At 35.2% G+C, this 27,041-nt stretch overlaps 1 protein-coding gene across 1 annotated transcript in view; it reads left to right on the top strand.

The window, feature by feature from the left end:
• The window catches only part of CDH8 (cadherin 8), a 1,221,794-nt gene that overhangs the window by 112,386 nt on the left and 1,082,367 nt on the right, over positions 1–27,041 (top strand). The gene's annotated exons all lie outside the window — the stretch shown is intronic.

Raw genomic sequence — 27,041 nt, 5'->3', positions numbered from 1 at the left:
TACTACCCAAAGCAGTTTACAGATTCAATGCAATCCCTATCAAATTTCCCATGACATTTTTCACAGAACTAGAACAGTTGTTTTAAAATCAGATTGTTTATTTTCATATTGTTGAGTTTTAGAAATTCTGCGTACATTATGGATAACAGTCTTTTACCAGATATGTATTTGGCAAATATTTTCTCCCAGTCTGTGGCTTCTCTTCTAATCATCTTGACATTGTCTTTTGCAGGGAAGTCATTTTTAATGTTAATGAAGTGTATCTTATCAATTATTTCTTTCATGCCTTGCCCCTGTGGTGTTATATATAAAAAGTCATTGTGATACCCAAGGATATCTAGTCTTTCTCCTATATCATCTTCTATAAATTTTAAACATTTGTGTTTTACATTTCGGTCTATGATCTATTTGGAGTTAATTTTTGTAAATAATATAAGTTCTGTGTCTAGATTCACATTTTTTTGCAAGTCAATGTCCATTTGTTCCAGCACAATTTGTTAAAAAGACTATCTTTGATCCACTGTATCGCCTTGGCTCCTCTTTCAAAAATGAGTTGGCTGTATTTACGTAGGACTATTTCTGGTCTCTTTAATCTATTCCATTGATCTCTTTGTCCATTCTTTCATCAATAAAAGAGTTTTGATTACTGTACATAGTGCCAGACCTCTTACTTTGTTCCTCTACTTAAGTAGTGTGTTGGCAGTTCTGGTCTTTTGCCTCTCCATATAAACTTTAGAAATAGTTTGTTAATATTCAGAAAATTACTTGTTTGGATTTTGTTTAGGATTGCATGGAATCTATAGATTAAGTTGGAAAGATCAGAGATCTGGGCCATTTTGAGTCTTCCCATCCATGAACATGGAATATCTCTCAATTTTTTAGTCTTTTTTATTTCATTTATCAGAATTTTATAGGTTTCTTTATTAGATCTTTTGTGTATTTCATTCAATTTATATCTAAGTATTTCGTTTTTTTCAGTGAATGTAAATGCATTGTATTTTAATGTCAAATTCCACTTACTCGTTGCCAATATATAGGAAGGTGATGGACTTTTTATGTTAACTTTGTATCCCACAACTTTATATAATCAGTTATTTATCCCAGGAATTGTTTGTGTTTTGTCAAGTCTTGGGATTTCCTGCATAGATGATCACGTAATGTACAAACAAAAGCAGTTTTTTTTTTGTTTGTTTCTTCCCATTCTGTATCTCTTTTATTTTCCTTTTTGTCTTCATGCATTAGCTAGAGTGTCTAATATGATGTTGAAAATGAGTAGTGAGAAGGGAGATACTTCCTTGTTCCTGATCTTAGTGGAAAGCCCTCACATTTTTCACCATTAAGTATGACACTAGCTATAGGTTTTTTTGTAGATATTCTTTATCAAGGTGGAAAATTTCCCACTCTCTTCCTGTTTTGTAGAGAATTTTTATCCTAAATGGGTATTGGATTTTTCTAGTGCTTTCTTGCATTTATCAATATGATCATGACTCCCCCCCCCCACTTTTTGGCCTCCTGATGTGGTGGGTTACATTAATTGATTGTAAAGTGTTGAACTAGCTTTATGTACCTTGGATAAATCTCTCTTGGCCATAGTTTGTAATTCTTTTTATACATGTTAGATTTGATTCGCTAATATATTGTTGAGAATTTTTGCATTTATGTTTAGAAGAGGTATGAGGTATTGGTGTGTCGTTTTCTTGTACTGTTTTTGTCTAGTTTTGGCATCAGGGTAATTTAACTGGTCTCATAGAATGAGTTAGTAGGATTCCCTCTCTTTCTCTCCTCCAGAAGAGCCTATAGAGAATTGGTATACCTTCCTCCTAAGATATTAGGTATAATTCACCAGTGAACCCATCTGGACCTGGTTCTTTTCTTTTGAAAGGATATGAATTACTGTTTCTTTAGTAGATAGAATCTTATGCAGATAGTCTCTTTCTTCATGTGTAAGTTTTGGCAGATTATGTCTTTCAAGGAATTGGTACATTTTATCTAAGTTATTATATCTGTGGTCATGGAGTTGTTCATAATATCCTTTGCCTATTTTTTAATTGGGTTATTTACTTGCTTTATTTACTCATTTATTTACTTATTTGCTATTGAGTTCTATGAGTTTGTTATATATTTTAGATGTTAATTTCTCATCAGATGGGTGGTTTGAAAATGTTTTCTATCATTCTATAAGTTGACTTTTCATTTTGTTGATTGCTTCTTTTGCTTTGAAGAAGCTTTTTAGGCCCACTTTTTAATTTTTGCTTTTGCTACCTGTTTTTGGTGTCATAAAAAAACCACTGCCAAGAACAACATCAAAGTGTATTTTTTCCTATGTTTTCTTCTAGGATTTTTACACTTTCAGTCTTCAATTTAAATTTTAATCCATTTTGAGTTAATTTTTGTCTATGATGTAATGCAAGGGTCCAGTTTCATTGTTTTGCATATGTATATTTAATTTTTCCAACACCATTTATTGAAGATACTTCACAAACTTAATACTAACTTAATCAGTTTTCCTCATTGTGTATTTTTGGTGTTCTTGAAAAAGATTAATTGGCCATATATGTGTGGGTTTATTTCTGGGCTCTCTCTTCTGTTCCACTGGTAAACATTATGGTTTTTTTCCAGTGCCATACTAATTTGATGAGTATAGCTTTGTCATATAGTTTAAAAACAGGAAGTGTGATGCTTGTAGCTTTTTCTTCCTTCTCAAGATTAAATTTAGAATTAAAAAAAAATTCTGTGCAAAATGTCATTTTAATTTTGGCAAGATTGTACTGAACAGGTTGATTAATTTTGACAGTATAGGTGTTTTAGCTATATTAATTCTTCCTATATATGAGCATACAGTGTCTATTTATTTGTATCTTCTTTAATTTCTTTCATTAATGTCTTTTAGTTTTCAGTATATGCATCTTTTGCCTCTTCAGTTAAGTTTTTCCCTAGGATTTTTTTAAATGGAATTATAAATGGGATTATTTTCTTTATTTTTGGGGCAATTTGTGGTTAATGTATACAAATGGAAATGATTTTTGTGAGTCAATTTCATATCCTGCAATTTTACTCAATTTGTTTATTAGTTCTAATGGTTTTTGGTGGAGTCTTTAAGGTTTTCTATGCATAAGATACATCATATGCAAACAGAAACAATTTTACTTCTTCCCTTCCTACTTGGATGCCTTTTATTTATTTTTCTTGCCTAATTTCTTTGGCTCTGACTCTCTGTGTTATAATGAACAGAATGGAGAGTGGGGGCACCATAGCACCATTATTTTTTTCTGATCTTGCCATTCCTTCTATATCTAATTAACTGACAAGTTTTCATCATGAAAGGATGTTGAAGTTTGTAAATTGTTTTGTATGTATTGATACAAACATATCATTGATACCGTTATGTTAATGTGGTATATCACACTATTTAATTTATGTTGAACATTCCTTAGAGCCCAGGGACAAGTTCTGCTTGACAATAATGTAGGACCCTTTTCATGTGCTATTGTATTCGACTTATAAATATTTTGGGGGAGTTTTTGCATCTATCTTCATTAGGGATATTGACCTGTAATTTTTATTTCTTGTAGTGCCTTTATCAGGCTTTGTCTTGAGGGTGATGCTGGCTTTGTAAAATCAGTTTGGAACTGTTCCCTCCTCTTCAGTTTTTTGGAGGAGTTTGAGAAAGATTGGCATTAATTCTTTGTTAAATGTTTGGCAGAATTCACCCAAGAAGCCATCTGGTCCTGGGCTTTTCTTTGCTGGGAGATTTTTGATGACTGCTGCTTCTTCCATACTAGTAATTGGTCTGTTCTGATTTTCTTTTGAATTATGATTTAGTCTTGTTAGGTTGTATATTTCTAGGAAATTATCAATTTTTTCTAGATTATCCACTTTGTTGGCATATCATTCTTCATAGTAGTCTCTTCTGATCCTTTGTATTTTTGTGTTATTAGTTGTAAGGTTTCCTTTTTATAATTTTACTTATGTGAGTCTTCAGTCTCTTTTTCTTGGATTAAGTAGCTAAAGATTTGTCAATTTTGTTTATATTTTCAAAAAGCTAACTTATTTTATTGATCTTTCTATTCTGTATTTCATTTATTTTTGCCATATATATGTGTGTGTATATATATATATATATATATATATATATATTTTCATATATATATGTGCATTTTTTTCTTTTTTGGATGCCCCACAACACATGGAGTTCCTGGGGCCAGGGATCAGATCTGAGCTTCAGTCACAACCTAAGCTGCATCTGCGACAGTTCCTAATCCTTAACCCACTATGCTGGGCCAGTGATCAAACCTGCATCTCAGAGCTCCCAAGATGCCACTGATCCCATTGCACCATAGGGGAACTACTATTTTTGCTATATTTTAAAAGTTATTTCCTTCCTTCTGCTTACTTTGGGCTTAGTTTGTTCTTTCTGTTTTTCGTGGGATGTAAAGTGTGCTGGTTATTTGAGATTTTTTAAAAAGTAGACATTTATCATGATAAACTTTCCTCTTAGAACTGTTTTTGCTGCATCACATTTTGTGGGGGGGGAAGTGACTCTACCTGATTCATCTAAAGATGTCTTTCTATTTCACTTTGTATTTCATCTTTGACTCATTGGTTGTCTAAGAGTATGTTGTTTGGTTTCTATATTTTCCAGGGTTCCTCCTGTTAACCGATTTCTAGTTTCATGCCACTGTGGTCAGAAACAATACTTTATATGATTTCAGCCTTCTTTAATTTGTTAAGATCTGTATTGTGACCCATGCTTCCATGTGTACTGGTAAAGAATGTGTAGTCTGCTATTATTGGTTGGAACGTTCTGTAAATGTCTATTAGATCTATTGATTATAATATTATTCAGGTTTGCATTTTCCTTATTGATTTTGTTTCTGGATTATCTATTTATTGTTGTCAATTGTATTAGTAGTTTTGCTCTATATTAGCTCCTTCTATTCTGTTAATATTTGTTTTATATATTTAAGTACTTGAATACTGGGTGTACATGCAGTTTCAACTGTCAGTCTTCTTGATGAATTGACCTCTTTATCACTATGTAATGATCTTCTTTGTGTCTTGTGGCATTTTGACTGAAAATCTATTTGTCTAAGTTTAGGCGCCACTCCTGCTCTTTTTTGGTTACCATTTGCATGACCCATCCTTTTATATCCCTTCATTTTCAGCCTATGTGTGTCCTTGAAGCTGAAGTGGGTCTCTTTAAGCAGCTTATTGTTAAATGTTTTTGTTTTTATCCCTGCATCCACTATGTGTCTTTTAATTGGAAAATTTAATTGCATTTAGTTTATTATCATAGATGAAGGGTTAATATTGCCATTTTTAAAGTATTTTCTCACTCTTTTATAGCTCCATTGATCCTTTCTTCTCTTGCTGTCTTCCCTTTGATTGGTTGGGGTTGGTGGTGTTGTTACCTTATGTTTTGATTCCTTTCTCATTATATTGTGTTTGGACTACAGATTTTTTTCTTTTTGACTACCATGATGCTTACATGAAACATCTCATAGTTGTAATAAACTGTATAAGCTGATAAAAATTTAACTTAAATCGCTGCAAAAACTCTACGCTTTTACGTCTCTCTATCCCTCATTTTATGCTATTCTTGTCACACTTTATGTATCTTTATATTGTGTATCCATTAACAATTATTGTAGCCGTAGGTATTTTTAATACTCTTTTTACTTTTATATTAGTGTTAAAAGTGTTTTACACCTCAGTGTTACAGTTTAGACTGTTTTTAATTTCACTATATATATATATGTGTATATATATGTATATATATATGTATATATATGTATATACATATATATCTTTACCTGTGAGTTTCATACTTTTATATGTTTTCATTCTACTTAGCATCCATTCATTTCAGCTTGAGAAGTCCCTTTAGGATTTCTTATAAGGCAGCTGTAGGGGTAATGAACTTCTCAGCTTTTGCTTTTTGGGAATGGCTGTTTCTTGCCTTCATTTCTGAAGAACAACTTTGCCATGTATAGTATATGGGGGTCAGGATTTTTTTTTTTTTCAGTTAGAAAAAATGTCCACAAAGGCATTTTTGTCTGTGGATGGCGGCCAAATTATGGTTTCTGTGGAATGATGTGGATGGGATATATCCTATTTTGCCATCTTGCTGTCACTCACTTTTTTTTTTCTATTCAGAAAAGAACAGGTAAGGACTAGAAATAGACTAATCTAATTTTTTGGAATTCTTATATTTTTTATTTTTTCATCACTTTTCATTCTTATTCTGTTAAAAAATATTGTACTGAATCCTGGAGTTATATAAAAAGCAATTAAGATATAATTTCCCCTGCCTATGAGAAGCACATACTGAAGCAAAAGAAAAGGAGTTTGCATTCTGTGATCATCTATCCCTGGTGTTAGTTTTACTTTTCGACCACTTAATAACTTTATGGCTTGGTTAACATTTCCCTGTTGTCTCAATTTCCTCATCTTTAATATGGGGATGGGAAGAGTTCCTACCTCAAAAGATTAATAAAGTTTGGAGTAGTCCTGAGTACTCCAGATACAATATGGCTCTGTGAATTCTGTAGTAATATTTATTTTCTAGATAAAAAATTATCTCATTGAAATTGATTATAATGAATACTAATGTGTGTAGGTGGAAGATTCTGGATTCAAACCCAGTTCTTTTTGATGCAAAATCTTACTCATATGCCTCTGTTTATTGAAGACATTGTCAAATACAATTAAGGCAGTGAGCCCATAAATTGTCCAAATAATTTAACTAATATTCTTTTTTGATAGTATTTATCTGGATAATTAGAGTCTTTCTTTTATTCCACTTATACAGATGGGATCGTAAACTATCATAATGATGGGGAAAAAAAAATCACTTCTCTCCCTGAAAGCATTGATTTTTTTTTTAAAAAAATTATCATCCGATTATTCTGCCTACAGAAAAGTAAATTACTGTATTACAGTGTTTTTGTTCCTTTTTTTTTTTTTTTTGAGTTCTGTCTTTGTAAGGCCAACAGAGGAAATTTCACAGATGAATGAATTCCCTTATGATAACTAAAGGGAACAAATGGAGAGATTTTTTTTTCTGCCTGAGTTGTTCTACTAACCACATGGACTAAATATGACTGGCATGTTCATCTTTCTGGCAGCTACATAAAGATTACAAGTAATTGAGTCAATACAGACCTCAGTTACCCAGAACTACTCTTCTTCTCCCTCTGACACAAAAGAAAGTCAGTAGTCCTCTTCTTCTGCCCCTTATTTTAGGTAATAGTCTAAGCTGTTTTCGCTTGTTTTAGGTAATAGTCTAAGCTGTTTTCAGAAACCAGAAACATTGTGTAATTCTCTTTTTCTCCACCTCTAGCTTGTCAATTTAATCCCGTAATAATTCTCAAATCACACCCAGAAACACAAACACATACACACATGTCTGGCATGCCTAATCCAAAGCCTTAAAAGTTCTAAGTTCTAGCCTATACTTTTTTTTGGTCTTTTTAGGGCTGCACCCATGGCATATGGAAGTTCCCAGGTTAGGGGTTGAATCAGAGCTGCAGCTGCCAGCCTGCACCACAGCCAAAGAAATGTGGGATCTGAGATGTGACTGTGTCCTGCACCACAGCTCACAGCAACGCCAGATCATTAACCCACTGAGCAAGGCCAGGGATTGAACCCAAATCCTCATGGATGCTAGTCGGGTTTGTTACCACTGAGCCATAATGGGAACTCCTAGCCTACACTGTTATTACTGCCTTCTTTACTCAGGTGGGTCCCAGGGCCATTCCCTATAATAACTTTTGAGTATTCTGAAATGTCAAAAAAAATGTATTCACAAAAATCTTTTGTTAATAACAGATTACTTCCACAACTTCTTCCCAGTTAGGCTTTTTAACTCCAATATTTTAAGACCTGTTTTTAAACTAACTTTGATGCTTCCATATCCAGAATAGTGCTAGTACTTAGTAGCACTTGTGAATAAAAAGACTTAGCAAAAGAAATCTACAAGTCTTTTTTATCAGAACTTGTCTTTCACTCCAAGCCCATATTTCCCTATCCAGTCTTGTCAGTGAACTTACTACCCTCATCTACAAGCTCTGACACTGGCTTCTGTCAACTAGAATCTATTTAAGAGTCTGGCAAAGGTATAAATTGACTGTTCTTAAGGTCATATTGCTGCCAGTGTCTTTCTGTTTATACCTTTTTATAGTTCACTTGGCTTTTGACAAACTACATTGCCTTCTAATTTAACAGCTTTACTGCTTACTGTGTTTTGTCTTCAACTTGTTTATACTATTTCTAGAGTTTCTGTTTTCTGATATGTCCCTCATTTCTTAACGAAGGAAAGCGTACATCTCTAGCTTTTATTCTTAGACTCTCTCAATCCTCAGTTGCGGTAATGGCCCTATCATTAGCTGCTATTCTCTGATGCTATCCCTAGATTTTGATATGATGGTATTTGGCTTGTGAAGAAACCATGTACTTTGGTGTCACCTGGCACTGTGTTGTAGTAGTAATGGCTCATTCTTGGGAGTATCAGGTGAAGTTTTGAAACTTAATAGGAGCCAGTTATAATTTTAGTTTTTACCAATACTAGGAATGTTTAAAATAATACCTGAATATAGGATAGTCAAGGCAGGATAGTCACTGATTGCAAGTGGAATAATTAAAATTGGAATCAGTGAATTGAAGATTACTACTGAAACTGTGAACACTCAAGGTCATTAACCTACCTAACAGAAAACCAGACGTGTATTCCAGAGCTATATTTGAAAGAAACATCCATGGCCATGTTCAAGGTCTTAAGTATGAGAAATTAAGGATGTCTTGAGTTAACTTAGTATATAGGAGTCAGGGATTCTGTAACCCAGGAAGAAGTTGAAAGATGACTTACTTTTCCCATCCTTTGTCTTTCATAGGACGCTGTAAGTGATTACTAAGCACTGAAAGAGTATTCCTATTAGGGAGATAAGTAGACCAGGAACGAGAAACTCAGTCTGTTAACTGGAAATGCCAGAAAAGATCCATCAATAGGAACCAGTATCCCTAGAGGAGCATCCTCCTTTCCAGGAATATTTTTCTTGTACTTTATTTTTCACTTGGCATCCCATATATTTTGCACATCACCACCATCCATAGCACCTACAGTTTGTTAGCTGGTGATTTTGATTTTGAAGTTTCCTCTTGTATCATCAAAGCACACTCCTTGGCTAACTCTAGCCATTTTTACTACCTGTGTTTTGTCTCTCAAAAACATGGGCAATGAAGAAAAGAAGATGTTATCAGTGAAGCAGCCTGGCATGTTTCTGCCATATAAAAGGCCATTCTGTCTTTATGTGAAGTTCTCTTGAGAGTATTTCTTTTCCCAGGAACGAAATCTTATGCACATCTTTGGATAATCAGTTTCAGGAGAAGCACAATGGTCCAAACAAATTCTTCCCTTTCATGTATTCACAGTTCTCAGTCCTCGTTGAAAAGATCTTTCTTCCTGGTTTTGTACAGCACTGAATATATTGTCAATAAGTCATAAAAATTTCTGCAACTTCCTTCAGTTTCTATTCTTCCACCATGGCTTACATGTCAACATAGTCAGCGAATGAGACAAGTTAGACATATTACATCAGGAGACTAAATCTCTAGGGTTGATGATATCCTTAGGGCAAGGTGCTCAATATCCTGACAGGTGCCTTTCTTAAATTAGACTTTTCCTCTGTGTCACATTGTCTGTGGCCACTCAAGATCAAGAGGCAGTGGGATCAAATTGATTTTTGGACTGCTATCAAATATAAATAACAATTAACTCTCATGTCAGCTTCTAGCAGGCAAGCACAATTGCAGAATGTCTGCACTTCAAGAAAGAATAAAGACATCCTCCTTTGGGCTGAGTGATATGAGAAAGCCATATGTCAGGATTAGAAGAATATTTCTACAACCTCACTGAAATCCTCCACCATTATATGAGACAGAACTCTAATTCTAATTGCAGATTAGAGTCTGTTTATGACAGGGAGTTCTCTTTAGGATCTAAACTCCTTAGCAACACTTGAAAGGCACTTCCTGATCCATAGCTACCTTTGTAGCCTTGTCTCTAACCTGGGCTCCAGATGCCATATGTTCTAGAAAAATGAATCATTGTTTTCTAATAGTACTACACAGTTCCATAATTCTCTCATGCAGGTCTTTCCCTCTTATTTGTCTTTGGGAATGCTCTGATCTTTATTTCACAATTAATTATTTATCATTATATTTAGGCTCAGCTGCAAGAAAAAAAATGGCATGAACAAGATTAAAGGTTATTAGCTTATTTCAAAAGAATTTTATGTTTTAAAAAATGTAGAAAGAAGGTAAAGTCTAGGACTGGCAAGATATGTCCATAGATATCAAAGATCTAGATTTCTTCTTACTTGTGGTCAAGCCATCTTCAATATGTGCTTTCTTGTGCTGAGGTTCAGTCTGGCTGTTCAAGCTCCTGCCTCCAGAACTGAAAAGAGGGAAGAAATGCACGTTCACTGTGAAGGCACGTTCTGGAATGTATGATTACTTACATTATCAGGTATAAAGTATAACAAAAATATAATCTTCATTTTGAGTATCCACATGACCAGCTAACGTGGTAGTTGTATTAGTGAGAAAGTAACAGAAAAGGGGACTTGAGGATCAAGTAGTAGATTCTGCTCCGACCAGTCGGTGAGATTTTACCAGCTTCTTCTGGCCCCTGGGACAGAACAAATTAATCTCCTAACCAGATTTAAATAGAAATTTGTTAAAAGATTATTTTAGCATGATAAAGATTCATGTTCTGTTAAATCATAAGTACTCATAAAAAGAGAAGAAGTTTGAACTGTAAAAGAGATAAAGATTTGCTTGTCAGATATGTGACCTTGCTCTAGAAACACTTTCTGTGTTTCTCTCCTTACTGCACATACCCCATACACAAAGATTATGAAGCTCTGAAGTTCATTTTCCTCATCTAAAAAAAACATCAGTAATGGTTACTTTCCTGTATCCTTTTTGGTGTTTTAGAGTTTTAAAATGAGTTATTATGTGAGAAAATGCTTTACGAAATTATAGGTTACATTAATTGTTTTTCTGAGATGATGGTCAGGTAAGAAATTGACACTAGCGTAATTCAATAATATAATTCTCTTAAGATCTAAATGGAAAAAGCAATCAAAGTTCTATTAAATCACCTGTGATCAAGAAGACTAGTATTATGTAATTTTAAGTTCCCCCTGTTATGTAGCAAATACTTTTTGAGCAGCTGTTATGTTCTGAACACTAATTTGGGCTCTTGACTATGACAGATAATGAAACATAGAATTCTTTAACTCACAGAGCTTATAATTGAAAGGAGAATACATATTCAAATAATGATGTAATGATGTGGCATAATTGCACATTGGAGAGTATTATATAAATGTGTAAAAATGGAAGATGAAAATTGTAGGAGTATATAGGAAAGGAGGCTTTGAGAGGCTTGATGTTTAAATATAAATCCGAAGGCTAAGAAGGCAGTAACTAGGCAAAGAGGAACATTCGTAGGAGATGAGAGAGCAAATTCCAGGTAAAGAAAAGAAGCATTTGTTGGGACCTTGAAATGAGAAGGGTCATGGTGCATTTAAGAATATTGGCATCTTCACTTAACTGTTCTTAGCCCTGGTTTCCTAGTTTATAAAATAGAAAAAATAGTGAGTACTAATTTCTCACTATTTCTATATATTATTACAGAAAATAAAATATGACATGATTTGTAAATAGTGAAATGCTACACAAACAGTAATTATTCTGTTAACCTAATATAAGGAATCAAACTCTCAGTGTTTCATACTAACTATAAGATTTTTCAGCACCCCTGCTTGGCTCCATAAAAGCAGAGTTAGAACTTTACTTTGTCTATGCTGAATGGTTTCATTTCTTTGTGTTTCATAGGAAGGAAAAACTAAATATTCAAGTTTTGAACAAAAACTAATCGAAACTACCAATCCCAGAAGTATGCATGGATTATTGGTATCATATGAAATGAAACTGTCCCTAAGCTTTAAATAATCCACATTATCTTTTTTTTTTTTAATGTTGGTGGTAAGAAGGGAGACACACGGAATATGTCTCTGAACATTACATCATGATCAAATGCCTAGCTTCTGTATTCCCAGCTAGTTTTGTGACTTTCGTGTTTGATGCAACACAGTCAGATATTGCTGTGATCTCTTCCCAGGAACCACATTTCATTGAAATCCATTTAGCATGATAGACTTCATGCCACTGTGAGGAATGCATTTGGTCACCACTCTATACTGTAAGTTATTTGTAGACTGCACAAAGATAGTATGTTATGCCCCAAAGACCTTTAGCACTCTTACTGTAATTAACTGCTTCTGAAGTTAACAGGAATCAGACAGACAGTTTCAGTGTGCTACAGTGTTAAATTCAAAATAAAGCCCAGTCTTCCTGAACACTTCCAAAGTGCGGCATGTTATTTAGAATCAACAATTATAATGAGGGTCTATGATGCAGAAAGTGAAATTGTAGCTGCTTTCATTCAGTTTTTCTGATTTAAATATTCCTTGTAAGCCATGTGATTGATCAGATAAAGCATTATTATCTCCATGTTGCATATATTGAGAAATATTCAATTGCATAATCATAGCACTTAGAATAAGCAAAGCCAGAATTTCAGTTCCAATTTAAGTCACCTTACCTACATCCAGTGTTTGCTTTCTTATAATTATCCCCTCCTTTGCAACTCCCTCCTCATGCCTCCACCCCACATGCATTCTACAGTAAGGTACATAAAGAGTGTTTAGAAGATGTAATGGACTTGACTGCTTTTGCTACAACTGTCTTCATGAAAGCTATGACTCCTTAGGTCAGTATAGAGAAGAAAGAAACCATTTGACTTAACAGAATTATGATTTTTAAAAACATGTTTGAACACTTTATCAATGGAAATATATCTCCATCCTAATCTCAGAGTAGAAGTTTTATATACTATCTTCAGTCTCCTCCTAATTCAAGCTCCATCTGTAAACCACAGTATTTTTCAATAGATAACCAGAAAGGATCTACTGTATACATAGAACTTCCATATGACCCTGCAATCCCACTCTTGGGCATATATCCGGACAAAACTCTACTTAAAAGAGACATATGCACCCACATGTTCATTGCAGCACTATTCACAATAGCCAGGACATGGAAACAACCCAGATATCCATCAACAGATGATTGGATTAGGAAGATGTGGTATATATACACAATGGAATACTACTCAGCCATAAAAAAAGAATGATATAATGTCATTTGCAGCAAAATGGATGGAACTAGAGACTCTCATACTGAGTGAAATGAGTCATAAAGACAATGATAAATACCATATGATATTGCTTATAACTGGAATCTAATATCCAGCACAAATGAACATTTCCACAGAAAAGAAAATCATGGACTTGGAGAATAGACTTGTGGCTGCCCGACGGGAGAGGGAGGGAGTGCAACGGATCGGGAACTTGGGGTTATCAGATACAACTTAGAATAGATTTACAAGGAGATCCTGCTGAGTAGCATTAAGAACTATGTCTAGATACTCATATTGAAATAGAACAAAGGGTGGGGGGAAAATGTATACATGTAAGAATAACTTGATCCCCCCCCCAAAAAAATAAATAAGTAAAATATAAAAAAGAAGTCATAAAAAATAAATAAAGGATCTACGGTATAACACAAGGAGGTCTACTCAATGTTCTGTAATAATCTATACAGGAAAAAAAGGGATGGAGATATGTATATGTAAAAGGGATTCACTTTACACCTATAATTAATACAACACTGTAAATCAACTATAATAGTTTTTTTGTTTGTTTGTTGTCTTTTTAGGGCTATACTCACAGCATATGCAAGTTCTCAGGCTAGGGGGTGAATCAGAGCTGCAGTTGCCAGCCTATGCCACAGCCACAGCAATGCAGGATCCTAGCTGCATCTGTGACCTACACCCCAGTTCACAGCAATGCTGGAACCTTCAACCTGCTGAGCAAGGCCAGGGATCGAACCCACATCTTCATGGGTACTAGTTGGGTTCATTACCACTGAGCCACAATGGGAACTCCTTCTAATAAAAAATTTTTAAAAATAATAATTTCAACCTATAAAGCTTTGAGCAGTAGAGCCAGAAGGGAAGGGTTTTGATAGCTGTTTTTTGGGAATTACTGCTCAAATATGAACTTTCTCAAGAACTCTTGACATCTAAAGATCTACAATGTCAACAATTAAGACATCTACATATCAGACAGCTCTAGCCATTTCAGTCTTTCAGCAAGTCCTTTTAATCCTCTGCCTTCCCTATGAAGTATTTAACATTGTACATGAAATATCTAAAGTAAAAGAGGTTTTATCAATCAGATATGGAAGGTATCCTTGCTATTAATACAGACTATTTAAAAAGTAAATGGAAAAGATGTAAGAGATGTGATAACAATTCTCACAATCCTTAGTTTGCACAGTTCAAGATATATCCTCAAAAGTATGGCTGGAATTTTCTATTTCTAAGTAAAATGGCACTGCCATGTGGCAGTTGTGGTCAAGCAGTTCCAGTCTCTCTGCTTGGAATCTTATTTTCAATTTTTGAAAATTAGAAAAATTATGTTTATTTTACCTTATTCCCCTATGTAGACCATGTATTGATAACAGTACATTTTCCCCTTTAAAGTCATATACTACAGATTTACAAATAAAGTAGTCATATCCTAGCTGTATTTCTCGACAGGGAATAAATGATATAATGGATAGGACTCCTACAAACACTGAAGAATGTTTGACATGCCTGAATTTCCCCTCTAAATGTCAGTGCATCCCCTTGTGCTAGTCAGTGCAGCATCCAGCCCATCCCACACACATTTTCAAACATTCCAGGATCGAGGATACTGCTCCCATTGAGCGCCGCTGCACTAAATATTGAGGAGGACACCACCATGTTATTATAATGGAAGCAAAGGAATCTGAAGATAGGGATTATAGTAACATGGGACTAGGAAAAGCACATTTTTTTCACCCTTCAGGAGCAGTGAATTTTATTGCATATGTCCCTGTTTAATGACTATAGCAGAAGAGAGAAGAGATAGATGTGAGAGTCTGCTACCTTGCATTAATTGTTGGATTTGTTGGGCTTCCTGTGGTTGACTCCAATTCTTGATAACATTATGAGTATAGAATTTTATGACCCCAGAGTTTCCTAATTTGATAAAATTAGACACGATAGAAATTTTCTATCAATTTAAACATGTTTTCATTACTCTTAAATGGGAGAAGTGGTGGACATTGTAAGTTTTTCTCTATGAACAAGGAAAAGTATGGGAAGATGAGGCAAAAACCAGAATGTAAAATAGTGAGAAAGTCAATAGAAAAGAATATGTGTTAATGCACCAATTCCGAAAGAGTATAAGAGTCTGAGGAATTAACAGAAAGTTCATGAGGAGTGGCAAGACACAAAATTGGAGAATGGATATAAAGAATCCAAATGGCTAACTGAAAAGGGGAGGGCAATAGTTAATGGGACTCAATCATCAGAGGTAGATGGGAACAGGATAAGGTTCCCAGAAGAAAGGTGATTGGAATATTGGCAGCAAAAATATGAGATGTGGACTGCTGGAAAGATGTGAGTGAGGAAGGACCTGCAAAAAAATCAGAAGCTGTTTTTGTGAGAGACACATCAGGTAAGAGCTAGAAGGAAAATTAAGAGGGATGAGCAAATGCCTAAGCTAGGACTGGGTTTGAATCTCACAGATAGGATCTTTAATTTGTACCTCCTCTACTCAGAGTGTGCTGAGTACCTGTAGCATCTCTCTTTCTGGGCGGTCATTTGAGGGACAGGCCCTGGTCAACAAATGCTGAATCAGAATTCACATTTTAACAAGATCCTCAGGTGGTTCATATACATACTACAATTTAAGAAACACTGAACTAAACAGTCTCTAATTGAACAGCCATGCTACTCCATCAAACATTTCCTCACTTGCTTAACCTTATATAACCACATCATTATTCAAACAAAACCTAGAATCACTTCTATGTCTCTTTGCCTGTCTTTTACAACTATGCAATCAATACAGTCTGTCTAATCTGAAATACTCGTATCACCTTTCTTTGACATCCAGGTCCTGGCTCTGCTGCCATTGCTTTTGTTTGGATTTTTTTTTGTAACTAAACTCTTTCAGGGGTATCAGAGCTGGTCTTCCTGCCTCCCATGTCTCCTCAGAGTGACTTCTAAGCCACAGATTATATCATGCTCCCATTTGCCTAGAAATGTTTATGGTTCTCTATCAAATGAAGAGATTGAAGAGTTTCCAGTGCAGGAGATATGAACCTTCATTATCCCACCTCATCTCTCCATACTCCTCTCTCTCTATGTTGTCTTTGCTGCAGTCATGCCCGACTTCAAAGCTCCCTCAATGTCTTTCATAACTAAGGATCTTTTCACATGCTATTTTTTTCCACCTACTTGGCCCTCTGCCTTAACTTTGATTGCTCCAAAGCAGACCCTGAGATATGCAGAGGGATACTTGGATGTAGAGGATTTATTTTAGAGGTGATACCAGGAATAGAGATAGAAGAGGGAGATAGGAAATAGGGAGGAGAAAAAGAAACAAAAACAGAAAAAGGTGAATTTTTGAGCTCGTTAGCTCTGGTTATCCTATCAGAAGATAGACATAGAGACCTTTATCCGTTGACTTACATCCCTCGTTCTTGGGAGATGTTAACTTCCTTACTTTTGGCTTTCTTTTGGGTATAGATGAGCAACTTTATACAACTGTAAGAAAAAGAAGCAGTGAGATCCTATGGTAGATGCATGATGTGGAGAATGGGCCACAATGCATGGATTTAGCTGTGTTGAGACCTGGTGGCTTGAGATATCACAAAGATCTGCTGCATACTCCCAAAACGCAGAAGAGTTCTGCTTTCTCGTGTCCTAAGTATCCTTTCTTAAAATTACATCGCGAGAGTCACAGATTGTAGGATAGTCATTGACTATATCCTCCTCCTTCAGTACAAAGCATTAGAGACTGAGAAAGCACACAGAGTACTACATTGTGTTGTTTGCATTTATAACCAGATTATAACCTGGAAGAAACACAATATAATTTTGATTTAACAAAAGGAAATTATTATGGTTGAATTGTGTTTCCCCTCAGAGTTCCCGTCATGGCTCAGCGGTTAACGAACCCAACTTGCATCCACGAGGACACGGGTTCGACCCCTGGCTTCACTCAGTGGGTTAAGGATCCAGCATTGCCGTGCGCTGTGGTGTAGGTTGCAGACATGGCTTGGATCCCACATTGCTGTGGCTGTGGTGTAGGCTGGTGGTTACAGCCCTGATTTGACCCCTAGCCTGGGAACCTCCATATGCCCCAGGTGCAGCCCTAAAAAGACAGAAAGACCAAAAAAAAATTGTGTTTCCCCAAAAGATATGTGGAAAGCCTAACCACGGTACCTCGAAATGCCCTCATTTGGATATAGAGGTTTGCAAATGTAATTAGTAAGATGAGCTCATACTGGAGTAGGATGACCCTTAATCCAATATAAGTAGTGTTCTTATAAGAAGAGGAGAAGACAGAACCACTAAGGGAAGACAGTCATGTGAAGACAGGCAAAGACTTAAGTTATATCGCCACAAGCCAAAGAATGCCTCAGGCTACCAGAAGTTAGAAAGACAAGGATGCACCATCCCCTAGAGGTTTCAGAGGAATCAAAGCCTTTCCAACATCTTGATTTTGGACTTATCTCCAAAATGTGAAAAAAATAAATGATGGCTGTTTCAAACTGTCCAGTTTATGGTACTTTGTGAGGCAGCCCTTGGAAGCTAGTACAGAAAGTCTGTATTAAGATGTGTGAGAATCAGTAGTGCTAATTAAGTCATAAGATTCCATGGAATTGGAAAGGACTAGGTTGAGTTCTAAAATATCTATTCCCATCTTCACCCTTCTCGCTTTATACCCGAGGAGTTTGCAGCTCAGAGAAATTAAGGCATTGACCAAAGAACACATAGCTAGTCAGTGGCAGAGCCTGGACTAGAACTCAGACTCTTGACTCTCAGTCCAGTGCATTGTCTGCTCTGCTGTAGGTTTTCTCTATAGCAATGAGCGAGCCCTGCCATTCCAGATCCAATTTTAGTCAGATATGCTTACCTTAGACTGGCAGGTTAGTGGAGGTTGACCTAAACACCTGCAGTTTGTAATTGTCGCAGAATAAGAATACCCTTTTCCCTACCAAAATGCTAAAGCACAGGGTCTAAGCATAGTTAATGCAGTGGTTACCATGGTACCCATGTAATTTAATTACCACTCTTTTGTGAATATTTTAAAATGAAATTGTTAAAAGATCAAACAGCACACTCAACATTGTATGGCTATAGAAATGATAAGTAGCTTTTTAACTGAAAATGTTCTGTTCCTGTAGGGAGTTGATTATTTTTTATGAGTTAAAATTTAATTACGGTATTGGATATGTAAGTGTGTTTCTTTAATATATTACTGTGCTTCAAAAGTTAAATATGTCAGAAACACTTTACCATTTAATTTACATCTCTGACCAGTCACCTTGCACAGCTCAGCTACAATTTCACCACATTTTATGTATTTCCAATTATAGAAAACCCCATGTACATACAATATTCAAGGAAGTCTTGCAGAGAAAATAAAGAAGTCCAAGGAGTTTTGTGATTTTGTATTGGAGTTATATCAAAGTATAACAGCATGTGGATCAAACCACTTAAACATAAACACTGATGTACCTATGAAGTGCCAAATTCCATGCCAGGCAGTTAAGATCCAAACAGAAACAAGTAACCTTTAAAGCTTCAGTACTCAGAGTGTAGTCTAGGGATCTGTAGCATCAGATAGCAACATCTGATGAGCATGCTAGAAATTCAGAATCACAAACCCCACTTTAGATCCATTGAAGTAGAATCTGTAATTCAGCATGCACATTAAAGTTTAAGAAGCCCTAGTCTAAAAAACTCACAACCCAATAATGAACAAAAACTTGTACATAACTGCAGATGGGTGTTTTATGTGCTGTGGTGAGATATGGAATGAGTAGTGGGGTTAGAGTTAGGGATGTGGAAAGTGCTTGGAAGGCAGAAGAGATGGAATTGTATGGAATTTGATGTAATTGATACATAATCAAATATGTAATGTTTGTTTGAGGTCTCACAGGTAGAAGAGCAATTTGCCAGGAGGCCAACAATTGAAGGGTCCTCAACTGAATTTAAACAGAGAATAGCAGTTACAAGGTAGAAAAGAATAAAAGAAAAATTGTTCTAGGAGATGGAGTTGGTTCAGATTATCTGGAGTGTAGAGCTTAAGGGAATCGTGGCAGATGATCCAGTTCTTTGACAGGAGCTAGGCCATGATTTACATATCCTCATAAGTCATTTGATACTTAATTAACCTTTAATATATTAATTTGCACCAATATAATTTCTACAGAATGTATTTATCAATAGGATAATAATAAGACCTAAATTTTATATGTCTTGAATACTGGTGATTTCATGTCCTTTTAATTTTTGTGATTTCATGTCCTTTTAATTTTTGTCTAGACTAATTTTATTAGTTCTGATCTGTTAATGTTTATACCACTAGAATATGAACTCTCTAAATGGAGGGGCCTTATCTGCTTTTATTGCCATGTCCATCATGAAAACATCAGTGACTGAGACATAGTAAGTGCTTAATAAATATTTGATAAATTTAGTTGAAAATGATTTCAAGTAGAAGTTGGCTGCCTTTAAAATTTTTGAATAAATAAATTGAATAAATATACATACTTTTGATATGAAAGACATTATAGTAGATGCAAATTATCATGGACATAAAAGAGAAGTTTGTTAGCAGTAAATGGTTCAGTTTCACTAGACTCTGGAGCCAGAAGAGTTCAAGGAAGGACTTTGATGGGAGCCAGATCATGTTCTCTGAACATATGAAAGATTGTCTAGTCTCAGTTCACAGAGCACTGACAATGCTGAGAAGTTCCTAATGTCCATTATCCTTCCCCATTTCCAATGTGCACACAGAGAGATCCATGAGCTCTCTTCCAGTGTCTTCAGATGGATCAACTCTCACGACCTCTGTTGGTGTGATGATGTGATGAACATGAGCGTGCGTAACTGTCTTTGACAAGTCTAGTGTAAAAAAGCGAAAGCTTAGAGTAAACGATTCCCTGGCACCTGCACGTGCTAGATTAGCAAGATTAGCATCTTCCCAGATAGACACTTTTCCATGAGGTGGATTTCCTACAGCCCTTCCCCCACCCGCACACTGTTAACTGGACAAAAGCAGCTACAAGTCACATTGGTCTAGGCTGTCCCATGTGAGTAACATGTTTTGGAAATTGAGTCCTAGTCCCTGGCAGTGAGTTAAGACCCCTGCTCTTGTTGCTGTTCAGGGTTCTGGGGAAAAAAAAAAACCAAAACAAAACATTTGCACCTGTTTTCCAAGCAATTTGATTTCCCCATTTTAGGTTCAATGACGAGGACTTTGTGCCCTGATACATTTGGGCTATGTGTATGGCCACTTTTGCTAACCACATACTGCTCTCTCAGGATATAAACACAGAGCCATTTCCCAGGGTACATTCTGGACCCGGGTAATAAGGATTTCTCCTTCAAACATCCCAGAATCATCAGTGCTGGCTGTTTTCCCCTGGTGTGCAAGAACACACAAGGCTTACAAAATCATTATGAAACACTTTAACTTCTGTTTTAGTTTGGATTCCATAGGAAAAAGACCCTATGAAAAAAGACCTGAATGTAAATAGTATATTAAGAAACAATTCTAAGAAACTCTGGTAAGAGTGTAGGAAAATATGTCCAAAAATGGAGGAAACTAAAACCAGCTATGTTATGAAGCCAGTTACCACTCTAGGTAACCAGAGCTTAATTCTATTATAGTACTTTGGTAAAGAGTGCAGATTCTTCCTTCGGTTTTCTAATTTAAGGGTCAGAGGAGTTACTTGCAAGGAAACTTGCTAGCTGTTGGTCACAGGCTATGCCTGGGGAGTGATAATACTCCAGCATTTCTGTTCGGCTGTACATGTAGTAAAGCGGGACCCCATAGCTCATCAGAAAAGAAGTTGCAGGTGCTGATAGTTGTAAGTTGGCCTTAGAGATAGACACGCTAAAGAGAAATAGGCAAATGCCTCCCTTCAGGAATAACTCCTTTGGAATAGAAATGAGGAGAAGAAAACTTAATAAAAAGTATTCATCTCTCTAGAGTTGTAAACATGGAAGGAAAAGGAAAAAGTGATTCTATAGATGGACCGTAAAGAGGATTCAGCTTTTTCATGGAAGGGTCAATAGACTGCCTTTAAAATCTTCATATCCAACTTTGATGAACTAGGAAGCATATAAGAGTTAATGTCTCAATATATGGATTTATCCCATCACCACCATATGTAGGCCCTGTGAACTTAAGCAATGTGTTTAACATCTGACTTAGTGTGATATTCAGTAAGATAGACTCTTGAAGGCTTGTACATGGTCAATGGTACTCTACCTCGTACCCACAGAGCCCTGGGGTTTACTGACTAGAAGCATCTGAGAATTCACTGGTGACAGTCAGAGCAAGACCAAGTGATTGGGGCCCCCAGATCTTGCCTTTTTCTACTCAGAGCAACTCCATTTTGACTCTGCTTTATTGTTGAACGCACAGAATAGACTCCAGAGCAACAACAAAATTTGATATCATTTTTTTCTCCTAAAAAATATTTGAAAATCAGTGAAATAGTGCATTATAAAACTGTTCTATAATCTGTGAATCATTATAGAAATGGTATTTATAATTCTCTGCGTTTGAGGATAGGGTGTCATATGTATAAAAAAACAACCCATTGTTCAAAATTAATGACAGTTTTTTAAAGTGCAGTAATGCTATGGAGTTATTTGGAACCTCTGCCTCCTAGCAGTTCCCATTCAATCATAAATACTTCCTTTAAAAGAGGCTCTCTGATGCTCAAGTGTAACTACCAGGGTTTTAAATGTTAATACAGTGAATGTAAAATGGAAACAGATGGCTTTCAGGGTCATGGTTTTTTTTTATCAAAGCAAGTACTTTTGGTCTTTGAAAGTATATTTTAAAAATTACTTAGAGAATATCAGCACACCAAATGTTAAAATCAGCATTATATGTGGAAATGATCTGGTCTTTTAAGTTTTTTGATGATAAACACAAATACCCAGACTGGAAAATGTCATTCATTTATTTTTTACGCTTATTCAGCAAAGATGTGTTCAGCCCTTATACTATTTTACCCACTGTGTTATGTGCTCAGAAATAAGATGATTGCCCAGTCATTCCCCCTTGAGGGCTCAGTCTATTGAGGAAACACACACAGAAAACTAATGTATTATGAGGCTTTTGATGAGTTGTAAAACAGGTTTGGGTTTCAGAGAGGTCATAAGGAAAGAACAGCAAATACGGGGGAGTCCTGGATGAAATTGTAAATTGTCTGGGTAGCTAGTGATCTCATAATAAAATTGAGGCCCCCTAACACTCACTATGGGGAATGACATCTGGAGAGACTTTAAGGCTCCTTTGTTGAGTCTCAGGGATATTTCTTTTGGAGTCAAGGTTCTTTTTCCCATGTTAAAGGCTCCCAGGGTTCCAGCTCTTACCTGCCCTCTCAAAAGCCTTCTCAGCACCAGCTCTGACTGTGCAGTGAGAAGCAATTTGTATTACAATGACCTTGTTTCCTTCTTTGCTAAAGGAACTCCCTACACCCCTTTGTTTAAATGCCTTTTTTTTTCTTTTTTAGCATATATAAACTATATAAACGTAGACTTTAGATTCTAATGTTCCTGGATTCATTTAGATTGTTCCAAAAAGCTTGGCATATCTAATTTTCAATCATTAAGTCTAAGAGAAAGTTCATAAAATGTGTTCCCTTGTATTTCAATATTTTCTAGGCCTTACAAAGTTCTTCCTCGGTCTGTTCTTAGGTAACATCTTTAGGTAGGAAAACCCATGCATTTGAATATCATAAAACTTCAGATAGGGTATGCAGCTGAATCCAGTGGTATCATCAGAATGGTATATTCAGCTAACCCTTAATAATTTATATTTGACAAGTTCTGGAGTTATGTGATTTTTCACCTCTGTGTCCTCTTGTGATTTATGCAACAAAGCTGCTCTTAAGTCTTTCCAGTTATGAGATATGGTTCTGTAAGGATGTACGGGATCATGTAGTATCAAAGAAATATTTATAGCTTACCAAGGAAACCCATTCAAATTTCCTTACTCCAAAATTACTTAAGATTTGTACCCTTTTTAATATGATATAGATTATATTTCCTGTCCCTATACTCCATTTCACTCTCAATAGTATCCTACTTTGTATGATAAATTAGAGGTTACCTATCAATCAAGGTGAGATGGGAGATTTAGTATAAGGATATAGGAGGAATTTAATAAGATTATTAGATATATTAAGATCTCTCTCTCATATTCATTCTATCTATCCATCTATCCATCCTCTATCTATCCAACCATCTTCTGTTTACAGCTGCTGCTTCTTCATCTTCTTGACATGTAGGCAGAGAACTTTTCCAAGGAAAAATGGAGAGTCAGTGAACCTGATGGTCATTCACTGTGCAAAAACTTTTGGAGCCTTTATCATGCCGAATATGCAAACAAAATATGCAACATAGAAGAGCATATAATCTTTACCTGTGTGATACTCACCATTTGGTGGAGGAACTAGGTAAACAAGAGGAGAATTAACTATAATACAGAATGTCAAACTACTCATTAAACACATACAAAGTGACAAGGAACAGAAAAGAGGAAGATTCAAATCACATTGAAAAAGATAAGGGATCTGAAATTTTGTTTGAGCAGCTCTTAGACATGGTTTCTATTAGGAGCATTTTGGGTATACTCCAAAAAGAAATATACTGGTGGTATTAGGTAAAGTACATTTGGAAGACTTTGTTATAAAGTGTTTTCTTTTTGTTATTTGTTTTTAATTAAAAGATACAAAGCAGTAATTGAGTTCTAATCACTGAAAGTGTTCAAGATTAGCCAGGACCCCCACTGCTTTGGAAAATATATTTCTTTTCATGCAAATAAAATCTATAATGGGAGCTATGTCTAGTCGCTTGTGATGGAGCATGATAATGTGAGAAAAAAGAATCTATACATATATGTGTAACTGGGTCACCATGCTGTACAGTAGAAAATTAACAGAACACTGTAAACCAGCTATAATGAAAAAAATCATTATATCAAAAATAAGTAAATATGACGTAAGTTTAAATATATCCATTTTAGACATGAGGAAAAGAGTTTAACAATAAAAATCAAACTTGAGTTTCAAAAAAAAAAAAAAAACTACTCTGAAAAATCAAACAAAACAAAAAAATCTATAATGAAATATCACCCACTCCTTACACAATGAATAAAATTGAAAAGACTGTCCATACCAAGTGTTGGTGAGTATATGGAAAAACTAATATTTTTATACATGAGTTTTAGAAGTGGAAATTGGTAGTACACAAATTAATTTGGAAAATTGTTATGTGTGTGCATGTGTGTATACATAAATATAAAACCCTGATACAATAATTTTACCCTTGGATATACATCCTACAGAAATTAATACTTATGATCAATTTTTGTACATGTACAAAACTATTCTAACAATGCCATATATGATCAAAAACTTTTGAATATCTATGGAATAGATAAATCAAATGTAGTGGATTTGTAATATAAAATCTCCACGGCAATGAAAAATAATGGATTACTGTTATATATGACAGCATGGATAATCTTGAACATAATATTAAAAGAAAAGAGATAGATGCACAGTTTCATTTATTTGAACTCAGACTAATCTGCGTTAAAAATTGCCCTCTAGTGACAGTGGTAACATTTTAGGGGCTCATTGACTGAGTGGAGATAAGACAACACCTGTCTGAGTGGAAATACTCTGTTTCTTGTTCTGGGTGGTTACACGAATTTGTAAACATAGGTAAATATTCAGTAAGCGTACACTTAAAGTTTGCACAATTTACAATATATAGTACCTTAATTTTTAAAAATAGTCCATCATGTTGTTCGTGAGATTAATTTATTCATCTAAGCATTCAGAAATGCTGGAAACAATGCTAATCACTCGGCATATGAGCAAAAGTGATAATTGATGTTTTCATAGGGAAATTAATGGAGGTTGGAAGATACTACAGTTCAGATCAATTTCATTGTGAAATGCTATGTTTTCATTGGGTGGTGAACCCACTTTCACTTTCCATTCAAAATACAAATATACACTTACTGAGCATCTCATGTGTGACAGGCACCATTTTGGGGACCGTGAATTCAGGTTGGGGGTTGAATTATCTATTCTCTTACTTTGAGGATCTCTCAGTTCATATATACCTCGTTTTTCTGTCAAAACATCCATTTCGTTGCTTTCTGTCCCTATTGCTAAAGGAATGATGGTCACCAGTCTTATCGGCTGTGTTTAAAGCCATAGTGTTAATTATTTTACTGTTATCAATATCTCTTTTATTTTCCCTGAGCATATATACCATCATCATTGAGTATTTGTGGGAAACATACATCTTCAAAGCCAAAGTAGATAAGCCCATAAAACTAAAACTTGTTTGATGAACAAATACAGAAGATTGCTACCAAATCTTTAATAAGTATGCTTTTTTTCCTGAATTAAAAACATCAGTTAAAATGTTTAAGAACAAATATAAATGAATGGAATTAAATTTATAACTGAAATTCAAGATATACTTTAATCAAAGCTGAAAACGCTACCTTTTTCTCTCAAGTATGCATTTTAATTTTGCATTTACAGTGATTAGTCTCCCTCTCTCTGAGAAATAAAGAAATAGCTGTAATATGCCTTTAAAAGATCTAGGTAATCAGAAAGAAACTCTATAAATTCTTCTTCACACTATACTGCATGACGGAAACCAGAAGACCCTCTGAGCTGTCAAGAACTGCCAAATGATAAAAGGAAAAATGATGAAAAGAAATGGAACCTTGGAGCTGACCACCTAAAAGCCAGAATTTCTCCTGGGATTTCTGGTTACAAAAGAGAGGTTTCAGTACTTCCCAAAGAACACCAGATCACATTAACTTATTCAAATATGAGGTCAGATCTCAGTGTTTGGGTTTAAAGCTGTACTGTATGTGCCTTGATAAGAGGAAAAAAGTGACAAATCACACCTTTGAATAAATTCATTTTAATCCCTTTCTTCCTTTTGATGTAATAAAAATAGTCTTGTCATGTAGCTACGATTGCATTTAATGGTTGTCATTTACAGAAATGGAAAAATGATATCTGAGTATAATGCCTTCAAATATGGCTAATAGCATTTTTACATACGGAGAAAAGTACTTTTATTTTACATGAATAAGACCATTGCTTCATGATGATGATTATTGAAAATTCAACAGCTTCTCTTATTATAGGGTATGATAAGAACAGCTCCATCTCTTCTCTGTCATTTATGTTAAAAAATGGTAATCCAAGCAAATCCATATTCCTAATGTTTGTTGTAACCTCCTCAGACAAATTCTTATCAAAAGTCTTGCCTAATTATTACCACTTTACCTGATTTTAATCTCATATTTTAAGTCATAAAGATGTCTCAGTCTGTTATATTTTGAGATGACCTAGTAAATGCTTTTTTCCCCTCTGTTAAGCATTTCTTAAGCACATAACTTGTCACTTCTGTACTAATTTGCTCTAACACTCGTTGATAAGTGGACATTAATTAATGCTAAATTACAATGGAATTTTTATGGAATTACAGGTGACATCCGCATCAACACCAAATGAGTTCATCATGATTAAACTTATTACCATTTCTAATTAACCTTGAGTGCCCCTGGATGTTAACTGCACACAAGGCAAGTGTATATGCAGCCTGTAGCTCCTATTGAAAACAAACGTTGCACAGCACACAGCCCTTAAAATACTTTAGGAAAGAATGGCATAGGACACATTTGCACTCATTGCACAGGAACTAAAAATGAAAATATCAACAATAATCTGAAGACTTA

This window comes from Sus scrofa, chromosome 6 (genome assembly GCF_054392235.1).
Source record: "Sus scrofa isolate SSC_HxYL_T2T_F1_AM1 chromosome 6, Sscrofa_HxYL_maternal_Yorkshire_Landrace_v2.0, whole genome shotgun sequence".
NCBI classification, from domain to species: Eukaryota; Metazoa; Chordata; class Mammalia; order Artiodactyla; family Suidae; genus Sus; species Sus scrofa.
This window is presented reverse-complemented; position numbering and strand designations above follow the sequence as displayed.